The sequence below is a fragment of the Paramisgurnus dabryanus genome, chromosome 5, assembly GCF_030506205.2.
Source record: "Paramisgurnus dabryanus chromosome 5, PD_genome_1.1, whole genome shotgun sequence".
NCBI lineage: Eukaryota > Metazoa > Chordata > Actinopteri > Cypriniformes > Cobitidae > Paramisgurnus > Paramisgurnus dabryanus.
Window position 1 is genome coordinate 3,033,661 of NC_133341.1, and position 16,754 is coordinate 3,050,414.

Below are 16,754 nucleotides of genomic sequence, written 5' to 3' on the forward strand. Positions count from 1 at the left end.
TGTTTTGCTTTATGTAAAGAAGTAGTATACCTGAAAATTATTTTTTATGTATTTTGTTTTGGCCATTCAGGTCGCAGTAACCTATTTCGAGATTTAACACCGCTGCTGGGTTTTCTGATTTCACTTGCTCGCGTGTTATTTAGACGTGCGCATCATGAGAAATTAGCCTCTTTTTACCGATAAAACAGAAGAGCTAACCGAGACTGAGAATGAAACGAAACTTAGATTATTATATGCGGTGCTCTCAGGGCCGGCCCTGGGCATAGGCGGAATAGGCAAATGCTAAGGGCGCCGCCGACCCCTTGGGGCGTCCGTGCGCCCAAATTATTATTTTTTTAATATATGTATATAAACATTTAACAATAAATATTTATATATTTTATAATATAAATATTTTGCACAAGAAAACAGCAGTTATCAATGAATTATTAGTAGCATAGTATCTCGGAAGATCGTGCTTGTTAAATAGCTCTGTGGCTATACTGCACTGAAGCGGAAGTTTAAAATATAAACCCAGAATTAAATTCAGCGAACGTCAAGAACAAGAAAATGGAAAAAACAATCAGACAGAGACGCGGAATTTACATAATGTTACACAGACCATGTTTAAATTGCAATGTTTCTGCACAGAAATACCATCTTATTCACTTTGTTTGGTATTAATAAGCTGCGCATTGGAGTGCTGGCCGCGGTGCTGAAGACGCGCTCGGATGGAGTACTGGTGGCAGCACAGATATTTACGTGCAACCTATTGGAAACTATTATTCGTTATTATATAATTAGTATTCGTTGTTTTACTTTATTACTTCCACTTAAGAAGAGTTCTGCACTTTTTTTTCAATATTTCTCTTTATATAAATACTATTTTGTACTTAAATCTATAATTTCATTATTTTACTAACCCAACTAACTCATCTGCGCTTTCCGATAGGTTGCACGTAAGGAGAATGTATAGCTTTCTTCCCCTTGAGAAGAGTTCTGCACTTTTAAACTTAAAAAAAATATATCTCTTTACAAAAAAAAACAAAACGTTTTTCTTCTATTTAAAAGCTTTAATTTCGTTATTTTACTAACCCAGCTAATGACTCCTCCATTTCCGATAGATTGCACGTACTGTAGATATCTGTGTATATGTGCCATCACGCGTCTTCAGCACCGCGGGGAGCAGCCAGCACTCCAATGTGCAGCTTATTAATACCAGACAAAGTTGGTATTTCTGTCCAGAAACATTGAAATTTATACATGGTCCGTGTAACGTATAAATCCCGCGTCTTGGCCTTATTGTTTTTTTCTTGTTCTTGACGTTCGCTGAATTCTGGGTTTATATTTTAAACTGCCGCTTCAGTGCAGTATAGCCACAAAGCTATTTAACAATGAGCACAATCTCCCAAAACACTACAACATGCTACTAATAATTCATTAATAAGAGCTGTTTTCTTGTACACAATTAAATATTTTAGGTTAAATGTACAGTGTTAAAACATGTAAAAAAGACAAGATTTTAACAATGTCAAGATCAAATGCCTGAGTAACAGGGTATTGTGTTATGTGTTCGTGTGTGTTTCCAAAACATTTTCAAAATAAAGAAAAACAAGAAAGCTGTGCTGTTTGTTTCTGTGTAAGTTTATGAATAAAATGATTGGAACACAATTGTGATTCTGTGATTCTAAAGGGCACCAGGTGAAATCTTGCCTAGGGCAGCAAATTGGCCAGGGCCGGCCCTGGGTCGGTTATGAACCGAATTGCTGGAGATGCAAACAGTAAAACAAGCAATGACGCCGTCTTAGACCCTTTCGAAAATTTATCAATTTACCATAGTTTGACTATAGTTCAAGCCAAAATCATGGTTACAACAAGATGGTTTTGAAAACCAACCACACAACAGCTTTTAAAAAAACTTAAACCTTACTGTAGTAAAACCATGGTTATTCTTGTTAGATGATAATCTATTATTGCATAATTGTTAAAGACTTTCACCGGAACAGGTAATGTTTATTCTTCTTCACAATAACATGTCAAACTAAATAAAAAAGTAGTCTGTTCCCAGCTAACAAAAAAAGGTCCCCTGGACGTCCCCTAAATGTCCTCTGCGAACGTCCCCTGGACGTTATCGTGTAGGGTCCCCTGTTACGTCGAGCGGACGTCCGCGAAGACGTCCTCCGGACTTTCACAAGGACGTTTGCAGGACGGTCAGCGGACTTTCGGGACTTTTAGGGGACGTTCGCCTAAAGTCCTCAGCACATCGTTTTATTTCATTACAACCAATGAAATCAGACACGCTAAACATTGTTTACCACAAAGTTCTTTTATTTTAATTGAACAGGTGTAATTTTCCTGTGCTCCGTGTTTGTGTGTGCGTGCGCGAGCGAGCTCCCGTGCGCGTGCCTGATCTCCCGTACGCGTCAGTCAAACGCGCTTCAGCTCCGTGTGTGTGCGTTTCTCTGGCTGTCTGCTGGACTCCCATGTCAAATATTTCCGTTGTCTTCTAACCTAAAACAACGAAATGAACACATTTAAAAGATAAGTAGTTATTATTTATTGGGGTGGTTTCCCAGACAAGGATTAGCTTAAACCAGGACTATGCCTCAGTTTAATTATGAAATATAACTAGTTTTAACAAACATGCCTTACTAAAAACATTACTTGTGTGCATTATGATGTTAAACAAAGGGCACTGATGTATTTAAGATTTCCCTGTCTGGGAAACCGCCCCGATATGTTTAAAATGTCTTGCAAAATATCTGTAGCAAACATTTAAAAGATAAGGGAGACAGAATTCTGTGCTAAAACTAGAAAGCATGCACAACTCACTTTTACCTAGTATTTCATGCTTATGGCATTATTGTTGCTGTTACAGTTCACTCAAAGTAAAGGTGGGTAAATGTGGACATACAGTACTGTGCAAAAGTCCCTCTAAAACAATCCTGCTACACCAGCCTGACCAGCGGAAACCATACTGGGAGAATTCATATTCATATTGATTTGCATTTACACATAAAATGGGTAACAAACATTACTGTGCAAAAGTCTAAGGCCACCATCATTAGCTTTGTTGTTTTAGCAAAGTTTTAATGTCCATCCATATTTATTTTTCACTCTTTTTTTAAGATACAAACAGAAAATACAGGAAAAATTTACACACAATTAAAAACAAAACAATTTTCAGAAGTAAATGTCTTTTTCAGGCATCAGTCAGTATTTAGTGTGACCTCTCTTGGCACGAAACACATCTTCAGGACTTCATTCTCCTCAAAAAAGCCTTAAGTCATTTGATGATTAGAATTAGAATTTCATTTTATTTAGGTTTAAGAGATCCTGCAGTTGCCTGCTATTGCTCAAGTTTAAGGGGAGTTTACCCTAAATACTTGACACCTCAGCTTATACTTTATACTGTTTTTAATACCACATACACATTTCCTGTATTTGCTGGTTGTATTCTAATAAAGACACTGAGAAATAATTATATATGATCACTACACAATTGCAAAAACAACTAATCTAATGGTAGCATGCTTCTACCCTGACCAGCTACAAAATGAACATACACATCTCAGAGAGAGCATAGGTCACACAGAGTATAAAAATAGTTTACTATGACATAAAATAATGTAAGTTGTCTTATACATTGATCTTTGATATTATTGTAGGTTTTTGTGTTAAAGGCATCTAGAAGTATACTATGTAGAGTATATGATAATATATGTATCCAAAGCATCAAACATTATTTTTGTTTTAAAAATAGACTATTAATTGCTATTAATGTTTATGTGCTATTAACATTTACAATGTTCATTCTTATTTACAACATTACAATTTACATACAATATATATACAAAAATAATTTTGAAATGTTTGGGATTCACACAGACTCACTATAATTCATTGTTAGTTGCAAGTGTGAAACTGAGCTGCTGAAATTCGCCCTGTGTAGCTGAAGCATCCTCCTATTTCCCATCTCCCAAACTGCCTCCCCTTTGAAGAAACAGATAACGAATCTACAAACAAAAACAATCCGTAATAAACATGGGTAAAACGTCAGCAGTGACTAGTAATGTTGCATGTGTTATGGCACATACCATCTTTTGAAAGTCAGCTTGGTTTGCTCATTGTCTGCTGCATTTTTCCAACCACTGCTGTGGTGTTGTCCTGTATTTGGTCTACTTTCAGAATGATTCTCCACTCCAGGATTTCTTCCAAGAATGAGTTTTGAAACATTAATAACATTACTAACTACACCAGTAAACTAAATGAACAATAAGTCTGTGTGGAAGAAAATGCCTATAAATATCAATAATTTAAGATAAAAAATAACAAAATACTGTACCTTGATTCATTATTGGAAGAAATTGACTGATGTGCTGCATTTGTGATAAAAAACAATTAATTAGATTTAAAAATTAATGATGTAAGTATTGTAGTAACTGTTGTAAAATGTTGAATGCTCTATCATTTGTAAGTCACTCAAGGCATATGCTAAATTAATAAATATAAATCAAGTAATCATCATTATACTACAAATACTGTACATGGCATTAAAATGTACTCACAATAAGGTGCCTCAGGCAACATCAAAACATCTTTTTGCTTTTTCTTACTGGTTGCTCCTCATCTATAAAAGAATGATAATATGAAAGTAAATCATAGTGTCCTTATAGTTTCACCTGGCTTCTCAGCTGAAAAACTACTAATTGCTGTTAATAATGATTCATTTTCTTCACTTTCAAACTGGAAATCTTATCCTCAGGTCTAGAAACAACAAGACAAAAAAGTAGTATTTGATATTATTAAGAAACTTACACAATGATTCCCACTGTTTAAAATCATGTAACAATGAATGCAGTGACAATGATATCACCTTCAATAATGATTTCACTTTCAGATAATTTACTGTCCCATTTAAAGAAAATAATAGACGACATGCATTTGTTTTGATCATTACAACTCTTGGTCAATATACATTACTGTGCAAAAGTCTTGGGACACTATCACCAGCTTTGTTGTTTTAGCAAAGTTTTAATGTCCATCCATATTTATTTTTCACTCTTTTTATTAAGATACCAACTGTAAATACAGGAAAAATGTACACAAAATTAAAAACAAATCAATTTTCAGAACTAAATGTCTTCTTCAGACATCAGTCAGTATTTAGTGTGACCTCTCTTGGCACTAAACACATCTTGAGCTTTTTTGAGGAGACTGAAGTCCTGAAGTAATTCGATTAGAATTAGAAATTAGGATTTAATTTCATTTAGGTTTAAGAGATCCTGCAGTTGCCTGCTATTGCTCAAGTGGAAGGAGAGTTTACCCTAAACACTTGACACCTCAGCTTATACGTTTACCGGTATATTGTTTTTAATACTACATACACATTTCCTGTATTTTCTGGTTGTATTCTAATAAAGAGACTGAGAAATAATTATATATGATCACTATACAATTGCAAAAATAACAAATCTAATGGTAGCATGGTGGCCTAAGACATTTGCACAGTACCTCACATAAACATTGTATATTTGGATTGCCAGTATTTGTTAAGGTTAAAAAGAAGTTTGGTATTACTTTGCATACTTTACCTGTGTGAGAAAATGGGCTACTCTGACTGCTTGTATTGTCCACAGCTGTTTGTCCAGAATGGCACATTATTTATTTTGGTCTCAATACCCTTCAGATGGAAACAAGCATGTTTGATTATTTTTTATATGTAGCTGACCTTCATGTTTATCATTTGTATTTTATAAAACATTAACCAAATCTTACCACATTCTTTCACTCTAACCACAAGGATGGTGCTACCTCAGCCTTATTTTGTTCTGTAAAATGGAGCAAAACAGCACAGGAAACCTGTAAGTAAAGTCCATATAAATCTGTAAGTTCAGCTTGCAGTACACAAAGGCAATGTACACAGTTAGCCATCTCAAACCTTAGGCTGAAATTGTTTTCCAGTGTTTTTCCCTTTTTCCTGGAAACATGTACATTGTTTAATCTTAGTTATTCTCAAACCAGTATCAATATTACAGAATAAGATAAGCTGATCTGCTGAACTTACCTTTTTGGAGGACATGTTTAGATGTTTAAAGGCTGAGAAAACAAAATAAAGAAAGTTAATATATATATACACACACATCAAAATATATTAAATGTTAAAATGTTACCCAGATGTACCCCCAACCCTCCCAGACCTTTTATGTATTATTATAAGAGATTTGATTCAATTTAAGATTTTTATTTAATAGGCTTTATGCCCAGCTGCACTACTTCCTGAACTTCAGCCAGCCCATTGTTTCCTGTCTGCCATTATTGGACAAACTGATAAATCCAGGTCTGTCTGATTATTGTTGTTGTGACTACTGAGGTCAGGCACACCTGGGGTGTATTCCAGAAAGCTGGTTATGTGGCTTACCCGGGTAAGTTTAGGAGTAAGTAAGCGGATAACCTCTGCTTTCGGTTCCAAAAACGGAGGTAACTTTCGGGTTATGTAAGTAACCATAGCAACTGACTCTCTGAAGATAACCTGCTCCGGAGCAGGTTATGTTGCAGGGTAAGTTCATTTTAGTTAATAAAACGAGGCTTCGGAGGAAGTCTGCGCATGCGTGCACTTATGACGAGCGTACAGCGGGCGTGGAAGCATATATTTTGCATAATATTACAATGTTAAAGCATTTATTTTATTTTATTATATTTACAGTCGCGAATATTTATTGCTGTCTTAAAAAATGTGTGATATGAAATTTTTTTAAAGAAACTATTTTTTTAATAACATGGATTGTTATTGGTGATTGGACTAATTACTATAAATTTTATTATTAATTAAATTTAATTAAAAATTTATTCATATTTGTGTTCGGACTAAATACTATACATTTAATCATGTTCATTAGTAATATATCTCCAAATATCAGTGGATGTATGAAACATAATTCCATCAGTTAATTAATGTTAACAATAAAGTACATTTCCATATCAATTTTGTCAATTCATAAATAACCTCATCTTTCACTTACTAGATAATTTGAGATGAATCTAAAGTTATAATAAATGTGTGTGCAAATACATTGTCATTAATGAATCTTAACCTATGTTACTTAAGTGACAATGTGGCAATGTTACAGTAAATGGATATAACAAATAGAAACACATGATGCCTATCATAAGAATAATTACTGAGGGATAGAAGTTACCCCTGCCTGCAGTCTCTGATAGGCATGTGCATCTGACCTGGCCCACAGAATGACACCCATGAAGCACAGGCATGATTTAACACTGACCCACATAGTGACACAGGTGAAGCACAGACTTCATTAGGTGAAACACCATTGAATCACAGACATGGCATAGTGGTCAGAGATTTTCTATTATATCAGTTAGAATCATGTACACAATGAAATGAAATTATAATTTTTCATAGTATAATATTTATTTCTTAAACATGCACTTCAGATCCTTAGCACTCTCTCTACATTTGATCTATAGTTGGTGTTTTTCTAAATCACCTTTATTTCTTTAAAATTGACCTTTTGTAGCTGCTTTCCTGAGCTATCATTTTTGAGCAAAGGGAAATTGAGATATTTGCATATATTAGATGAGACAGGACATATATTACAACATGTTACTATTGACACTAATGTAACATTTCTATTCTCCAATTCTGTCACAGCAGATCCTAATCGTCCAATGCAAATGAATGATCATTCTTAGTGTAGTGTAATGAAAAGCATTACACAACATTATTGAAAATCTGTAAGGACTGTAAGGAAGCTTTACAATTAAAAGAGGGTGCATTAATCTATCAGCTATCAGTAAATGTTAAAAAAGATGGTGACACAGTGTCATACAAGGAAAGTCCTAAAACTAAACAGGGTCACCCAAAGGAGCAGAAGTAAAATAAGTACAATATAGTGAATATTATCATAGTGCATTTTATGCCTACACAATACAATCATATCTAAAAAAAAAAAAAAACTTTAAATAAGCCTTATGATGTATTTGCACTTTATGTGCCACAACTCTTATGAAATTAACCATGGTTTTATTGGTGTATAGTTGTAGTAACCATGTTTTTTTTGTGCATTGATTACTATCAGCAGAACCATGGTTTTACTATACTAACCATCGTTTAACTATGTTTTTTTGAAAACCATGGTTATTTTGTGGTTACCATGGTTTTACTGTAACCATGTTTTTTACTGTAGTAAAACCATTGTTACTTTTCACAGGGGAAAATATATTCATAATTCATATGTTTACAATCATATATAAAATCTATGATTATTTTGACTATATTAATTATTTTAGATTGTTTTAGATTATTTTAAATAAAATTGTGTGTATTTTCGTTGAGACACATATAATATTGGACTTAAATGGGGTAAAATGGGTTCGTATTAATTATTTAATTAATTAATTTGATCTGTTTTGTAATCACGCACTTCTAAGCCGATTATAAAACGTTGATTTTGCCAGAAAATATTAGTTTATAATGTTATTTCTCATTTAAAAACTTTTAAGTTCTCTGACGTTTCCATGGTGACTCGTGAAATCTGCGATCCATTGACAATGCCTTTATGTTGTTACCGTGAGCGCGCGTTAACTCTGGGTTACTTTCAGCGAGTTGATTGACCTAACTCTTAAACTGTGTTTTGGAACCGACATACCCCGAGTAAGCAAGTTTGGGGTTGATCAACCCAAAGTTCGGGGTTAATCTGATGGTAAGTTAACCCTGCTTTCTGGAATACACCCCTGGATTAATCAGTTTTGACCAATAATGGCAGACAGGAAACAAGGAGCTGGCTGAAGTTCAGGAAGTAGTGCAGCTGGGTATAAAGCCTATTGCTACCATTAAAAAGGTTTAACCATATACCACCAAATAAAGGTTTAAAAATAAAGTCTAAACAATATATTTATAGGCTACATACATTCAGGCTGGTCCATTATGCTACACATTTTAAAAATAATTGAACCACATCTACAAACTTATTTTGGTGATTTAGCCCACAAGTTACTTAAACTGGCATGCCCATTGTTTTTACAATGAATTAAATGGCTTTTTTTACTGCGTTTGCCACAGTATTCAATCCTACACGTTATTTTACTACAGTACAGTAGGCGGCGGTATACTGTAGTGTGCAGTTCGTGTCCGCATCGTCATACGCGCCAGTATTGCTGGAAGACTGCAGGAACAGAACCCCCTGGAAAGGTAAGGTAGGAGTTTTAATTTAAACCTTAAAATGTGGGTTATCATCACGACAGTTACTTTTTGCTTTGCCATTATTGAAGAATCAATTCGGCAGAATCTCGCGCACGCTCAACTTGTAGGCCCTTTCTCAAACGGAAGGCTACATCCTCCGGAGGTCGAATATGCAGGCTGCATACGTCATCAAGCCTGGTTTATTTCAGTTAAATAAACATTACATTCGCAAGTCATAAGCATATTACAACAATTTACGATTAACTGAGAATAATAGTTAACTTTATAATTGTTAATATTCTTAAATATGACAGTCTTGATGACGTAAAAGGTATACAGCCTAAGTTACAAATGCTACTTCCAGTGGTTAGCCTTCGGATTGAGGCGCAGTTACTTATATTAATACTACTTTAAAACCATATACATTTACTCTAACACTTAAACAAAGTAAGAGAGTAACTTAAATATGGCTACAAACCTTGAATGAGTTATCAAACTGCGCTCTTGAACCAATATAAATACTGTATATGGTAATGATGATAACGAAATCTTACTCTGTAACGAAAACTTGACGAAATTACTTACTTATCTAACAATTAACTCAAATAAACGGGATTTGTATAAAAAATGACGAACTTTAAAGGAGCTTTTGCTTATTCCCTTCACCGAGACCGTTGTGTCAGTTGAAGTTTGACGTGTGATGCCTCGTGCCAGATAATTCAAAATGTTCTCGCACGCAGTCAGGAGGCTTATTTGACTTCATGCGGCGCCGCAAGACTGACAGCCGGATGACGTCAGAGTACCGCGAGAAGGATTCAAGAAATCAAATTTCGTCTCGCTCTCGCGATACTTTGACGTCATCTGGCTGTCATCTTTCCTTTTACAACACAAGTTGTTTCTATATATTAGACACAACAATGGAATTAATAAAATCAGTGATTTTTTGTTTGTCTTAATCTTAATTGCTGTGTGTTGTACAACTTGACAATTCATAAAAGTATAACAAGTATTTGTTTGTTTTTTGTAGATGAGTTCCTTATTAAAGAAAGGCTTGATGCTGTTTACTCCACACTCTTAGGCTGACTTTGTATTATTTGTCTGTGAAGACAGTTCACAGTTTCTGAATCCCATCAAGAATGAAGACCTGGAGGCCACCATATTGAGATGTGAGTCAAAATATATACTTTTATAACCATATATGACATTTCAATGTAGTGACATTTAAGTTTTCCTGGCTAAAATAATTGAATTTGGTAATATTTGTTAATAAGATTATTAATGAGTTATATTTGTATAATTAACTTGTATAGCAAGTTATATTTGTTGGAACAAATAAGGATATTGTTAATAACAAGCTAAGATCTTGAGTTTTTTGGCTATGGTTTTAAAGGATGTTTAAGAAGGGGAAAGAAAGAATAGGTAGTTTAATTTCATTTACATGCATAGTTCAGGGGGAAATTGTTCATAGGAAGCATTCAAACACAACCTAACATCTGATGCTTTTTACTGTCTCATGCTTTTCTGTGTTCCAGGGTCCGATGTCATGATATGGCGCTTTTCCAATGTAGGGTACAACTTGGCTCGGCACGATGCAGCTCAGCTCGCTTTCGTTGCTTTTCCAGTACAGTTTAGTGTCGCTTCAGAGTGGGTGAGATTATAGGCAGGGGTGCACATAACTGGTGCGTATGCTCAAATAGAAACAATTCTAGTGTACCAACGTTGCTGGAATTTTGTTACATAGTTAGCTAATTTACTTTGACATAAGAGATTTCTTCGTGCATCAGTGGTAAGATAATTAATGTGTGTTGTTAGCAGTGATCCGCATCTCAATGCTTCAGACAGCTTGCTAGTACAAGTATACATTTATATGAGTTAGGCTAGTAGTTATTTATAAAGATTAGATAAGTAAAAAACAATAACCAGGGTTATTTTATGTACATCATTGTCTACCATGTTTAAACAAAAGCGATATGGCGAAGAGAGTAGTCAGGAGAAAAGTGATGATGTCAGCATGTAGGATGTCTGTGCTATGAATAGTGTGAGTACCAAGTAACATCTCCAGGTACTTCTTTGAGAACCAGGACAAAAAAAGTTATGTGCACCCCTGATTATAGCCTTATTGTTAAAGTTGCATCCTCTCTACTGCCGTAACATCATCGTAAATGTGATACAAACACACACACACACACAACATGGAGCAACAGAGCATATTAATGGAATGCAGCCACAAAATCAAAATTGACAGCCACAAGTAGATTTTCCACTACCTCTCTCACATGACAGGTTCTATACAAACACCCGTGTCATCAGTACCTGTACTCCGCTGACAGAACATTTACGCCTATACTTTTGGTGCGTTTTGAATGCGGAGCCATGCGCAAAGTTACAAAACTGCCATCCAGACATGGGCGCGGTGGTGTGCTCTGCATTTTTGTAACTTTGCACATGGCTTCGCATCCGAAACCCATTACCCCTTCCCCAAAAGTGAGCTGTGCTGAACTGGGTCATACTATGCAATGGAAAAGCGCCAAAAGTGTCCTACTTCCTGGCTTGAATGATTTAGGTAAGCAAATTTATCTGATACACCAAAACCTAAAACGTTTTAATTCTTTCTTGCAGTGTTAACACGGCATTTTGATCTTGATATTTATTCACATTTAATGAGATATGGAGATTTTTATCTTTTACAGATGAAGACATACATTTAAGTGAGCCGTTTTTATGTCCATACACTGCGGGCCAGCATACATGAAAGTCACCATCATGTTTCTACAGTAGCCCTAAATGGACAAACTGTTCTACAGAGCGTGTTTCGTCCATACGTTGTCTCAAGGGCTCAATATAGCAAACATACATGTAGACCGCTGATAGGCAGTATCCACGCATGTAACCACAGAAGCAGCTTGGTCAGTTTAACTCACAAATGAAGAAACAGCAGATTGTTGCGTATGTTTTGAGAAGACCAGCAGCAGTGGCGGCCGGTGACTTCTTTTTTTGAGGGCGCTCGATGCAAAGTTCATCACAACATGTATGTAGCTTGTCATGTGTGTGGTTCCTTTTTTCAAAATATGTGTTCTGCGCTATGAGAGATCCTGTAAGTGCCTGCTGCAGATGCGTCTAAAGGGTTTATGATAAAAGAGACGCTCGCTTTTGCCAGATACTCGCATAATCCCATGTGTAATCAGAGTTTAGTGTTAAGGGAGTGTCTTGTGTGTATTTTGTGAACGTGAGCGTCTCTTTTATCATAAACGGTTTTGACGCATGTGCAGCAGGCACTTATTTTGACAAAATATGTGATGCACATAGGATCTCTCGACACGCAGGACACATATTTTGGAAAAGGGGACCACACACATGATACTCCGAACACTTATTTTGAATTAGCGCCCCTCGAATGAGGAGTCACGAGCGCCACTGACCAGCAGTGATCGAAGTAAATAAACAGCGACTCGTTGCAGCAGTTTGAGTTAAGTCATTCCTCAACTTGGCCTATTTTTGTTCTCACCGTCGCAAATGGAAATGGCTATGACGCAGTTTTTTACCTGATGGGAGGGGTTCTAGTGAACCAATAACAGCGCTTGTGGTCCACGTAGAACTGACACGCTGTTAAAAATCAGGCTACGCTCAGGCTATGGATAACCTACGGTGTAGACCTTACGCACAACTATAAAATGGGCTTCAGAGTGACAATGACATTTTTGTCCTGTGGCAGCTACCATAGAATCACATTGCGCTTCGAAATTTAGGTTGATTGCTATTCGCAATTTCACTGCTAGATGCCACAACAAAATATAATACACCTGTAACAGATATTACTTTGAAATATGGTTTACCAAATGCTGAAATTAACATGAACTAAGATTAATAAATATTGTAGAAGTATTGTTTATTGTTAGTTCATGGTGGCAAATGCTAACAAATACAAGCTTATTGTAAAGTGTTATCTTTGCAATTTAATACTAAACTTAAAATGTGTAATTTCAGAGGGGTTGAAGGTTAAAATGTTTTGAGCTCATTTGTTGACAGTAAACAATATAATAATATTGGGCTTGTTTTTGAAGCTGCGGTTGCTTTTTTGTCTCACGAGAGCTGGCAACACTAAAGACATTTTAGTAAGAAACCGTATAGAAAAAAGAAAAATAATAGAAAAAAAGGAAAATTATGAAATTACAAAGTACACCTTATTTTGCAGTCTAATCAACACTTTCTGACAGTTTAAATGATGGGTGTAGAATTTGAGATATAGTTCAAGTTTATATGAGGATGTATGTCTTACCTGTATCTTTTTTCAATTGTTCTTTTCCAGAATTTTCAGCGTTGGACTTGTGTTCCGCGTGTTTGGCCTCTTTAACACTTGCTGTTTGAAAGTCATTGCTTGCAACAGATTGAGTGAATGTCATTCTGCATTTCTGTTTGCATTGCTTTGCTTGCATTTGAATCCTTTGCAATAATAAAAGTTTTACATTTGAGCTGTAGTTGTAGATTCAAGTTTGTTTTTCCTTGATATAATGTATTTGTATAGATTTTTGCTGTGTGACAATTATATATCATGCAGTGCTTCATATATGAGAAAGACAACGCTTGAACCACACAACACCGTATCATATTAATCAGAATAAACAAGTACTTGCACTTCATTTATATTTAATTGGGTGATGTGTAACTTCACAATGGTGGATTCTTTAACTATTACATGAATATGTGCATTGTGATTTCGATTTATTGACAATAGTTATGTCTTAGGAATAGTATGGAAAATCATTAACTAAAAAAGACATGGTGCCAGATCTTTTCATTCACGTTAAATGTAAAATTATTGTAAAATTGTAAGTTGCTTTAATGGGATCTATGTAATAAAATCAGTAAAGGGTTGATATAAAGGCCATGTTTTAGCATACTAGTTTAAAAATTAAGAAAAAAATAATAATAATTATAAAATAATATTAGATACTATAAACTACGATTTTCATTAGTAAAGTAATAGCAAAAACAGCATTTTTACTTTGATGTCTGCATGAAAGGGTAACCCTGCCTTATGGTTAAATGTGCAGTATGGGTTTATATTAAAACTGAGTGGTTTTACGTCCCCGGAAGGTCCGCCTGTGAACGTTGTCTAGCGGACCATATGCTAACGTCCTCGGAAGGTCCGCCAGCGAACGTTATTTAGCGGACCATATGCGGACGTCCCCGGAAGGTCCGCCAGCGAACGTTATTTAGCGGACCATATGCGGACGTCCCCGGAAGGTCCGCCAGCGAACGTTATTTAGCGGATCATATGCGGACGTCCCCGGAAGGTCCGCCAGCGAACGTTACAATGCGGACCTTATGCGGACCTAAGAGGACGTTCGCAACGTCCGGAGGACGTCCCCTGTTTGCTGGGTTATAGCTTATAAACCTTTTATCATTCGCACCGTGTGAGGTTTTAACGCCATTATCTTTATTTTAAAATCATTTTAAAAAATTTACAATGTTTTCAACGTAAAAATACATTCACATATATGTAACAGTCAGTGTTTATTTGAACTGTGATGAAATGTTCGCTGTAGAAACATCCGTAGGCTACTTGCATGCGAAGGCAGCCACAGGACAGTGCGGGGTGAACTATCGTCTGATATAGCAGACAATTCGGTGAGAGGATCAAACAACGCTGTAGTTCTGTCACCTACAGACACGTAATAATCTCCATAAACACTAATATTTCTCTGTTTATGCTTCACTTAATCGGTCAGCGAATATAACACTCTCAATCAGCCCTGCTGCCGCCATGTTTCCCACGTGAGAGGCCAGGCAATGGGAGTTGTTGGCCCGCCTTGACGCAGTGATTCACGGGGCGGGGGCGTGGTCGACTCGGAATGCATTTTCAATTGAATTTTGCTACATCCGTTGCTCTCTATGTAAATGAAAATGCAATCCCAAGTTTCCCACCCGTAAATGTAAATGCATTCAGGGAAAATTACATTTAAATGATCATTTTGCTACAGTTTTTGCTTGACCATGTAAAGCACATCTAATCAATCCAGCTAATACATTTCCAATTTAATTTTGCTACATCCGTTGCGCTCTATGTAAATGAAAATGCAATCCCAAGTTTCCCACCTGTAAATGTAAATGCATTTAGGGAGAATTACATTTAAATTATAATTTTGCTACAGTTTTTGCTTGACCATGTGAAACACATTATATCAGTTCGGGTAATACATTTCCATTTTAATTTTGCAACTTCTAAAGCATTAAAATATGTATTTAAAACAGGGCTGTAGAAAATGGAAAATGTAAATTAAAGTATTACATTTTCATTTTTATTTTGCACCAAGCATTGCACATACAAGCATGGAAAATGTAAACTTAAATACAGAAATGCATTGCCATTTTACATATTGCATTGTCATATTGCATATTACATTCTAAATTGAATTATGCTACCCATATGCTTCCATAGTTTGCAAACGTTGGTATTCCTGCTTGCATTGTTAAGATACACTTAGGTGTAGTGTGTTTTCTGTAAATATAAGCAACCTTTGAGAAAAAACACAGTCTAGAAATGTAAAGTCTAACTGATTGGTAGTGTTGCAACTACGCATGTTTTACGAAGGGTAAATAAATGAAGGTATATTGTAATCAGAGGTGGGTAGCGTACCCAGAATCTGTACTCAAGTAAAAGTACAAGTACTTATACAAAAATGTACTCCAGTAAAAGTAAAAGTATCAAATCTAATTATTTACTTGAGTAAGAGGTAAAAAGTATTAGATGAAAAAACTAATAGAGTGGTTAGTTACTCGTTACTTCCGATCTGATATAGAAGTAGCGCAAAAGCACTGAATTTCAAACTACTTGGAGGGTTTTCACAAACCTCTCCTTAAAAGTCTCATTGTTCTGCTTATATACAAGTAAACAGTGTTCAAATAGACATTACCAACACATACCACTTCAGGTTGGATCTTGAATTCCTGTACGTTGAGATGTCAGCTCGTTTATTGAACAAAGCATGCATCGCATTATGAAACTATTCTTTTTGACCTCTTGGAGCGAAAACATAGACCGAACTTGAAGCCACGCATGATCTGCCTCCGATATATCGCACAACGCACACGCGTCCTCATCTGCTTCTCCTATCATCTACACGTGGTCACGCACGCTAAAGGGTGACCACGCGGTTGCGCTCTAAAGGGTGGCTTAGCCTGTCTCGCGAAACTTTCGAACACTCCCTATAAAGTTTAAATATATATATATATATATATATATATATATATATATATATATATATATATATATATATATATATATATATATATATATTTATATTCATTAATTATTACCATTTGAAAGTAGCGAAGTAACGCCGCCAAATGTAGCGAAGTAAAAGTAAAGTTTTTTCACTAGAAATGTACTTGAGTAAGAGTAAAAAGTACCAATCCTTAAATGTACTCTAAAAGTACTAGTTACCCAAAAAATTTACTCAAGTAAATGTAACTAAGTAAATGTAATTCGTTACAACCCACCTCTGATTGTACTGTTCTTAAAATGGTCATGATAAGTTACAATTCTTGAGTAAAAATGTTGCCATGATTT

At 35.5% G+C, this 16,754-nt stretch overlaps 2 long non-coding RNA genes across 9 annotated transcripts; one reads left to right on the forward strand and one right to left on the reverse strand.

Moving 5' to 3' along the window:
* Positions 1-2,042: 2,042 nt before the first annotated feature.
* Positions 2,043-13,588, reverse strand: LOC135774499 (uncharacterized). 8 transcript variants are annotated; one of them, XR_010543709.2, is made up of 10 exons: positions 13,461-13,588; positions 6,047-6,078; positions 5,921-5,959; positions 5,758-5,810; positions 5,574-5,662; positions 4,548-4,609; positions 4,325-4,358; positions 4,077-4,190; positions 3,874-3,995; positions 2,043-2,490 (listed from the first exon to the last, which is right to left on the reverse strand). It is a non-coding gene; the product is annotated as an uncharacterized lncRNA (long non-coding RNA). The 8 variants fall into 8 exon arrangements; XR_010543706.2 differs by lacking the exon at positions 13,461-13,588 and adding an exon at positions 9,663-9,677 and having other exon boundaries at positions 5,758-5,841; XR_010543703.2 differs by having other exon boundaries at positions 5,758-5,959.
* LOC135774501 (uncharacterized) lies at positions 8,776-13,625 on the forward strand. The gene is made up of 4 exons (XR_010543710.2): positions 8,776-9,193; positions 10,212-10,350; positions 10,717-11,747; positions 13,491-13,625. It is a non-coding gene; the product is annotated as an uncharacterized lncRNA (long non-coding RNA).
* Positions 13,626-16,754: the final 3,129 nt, after the last annotated feature.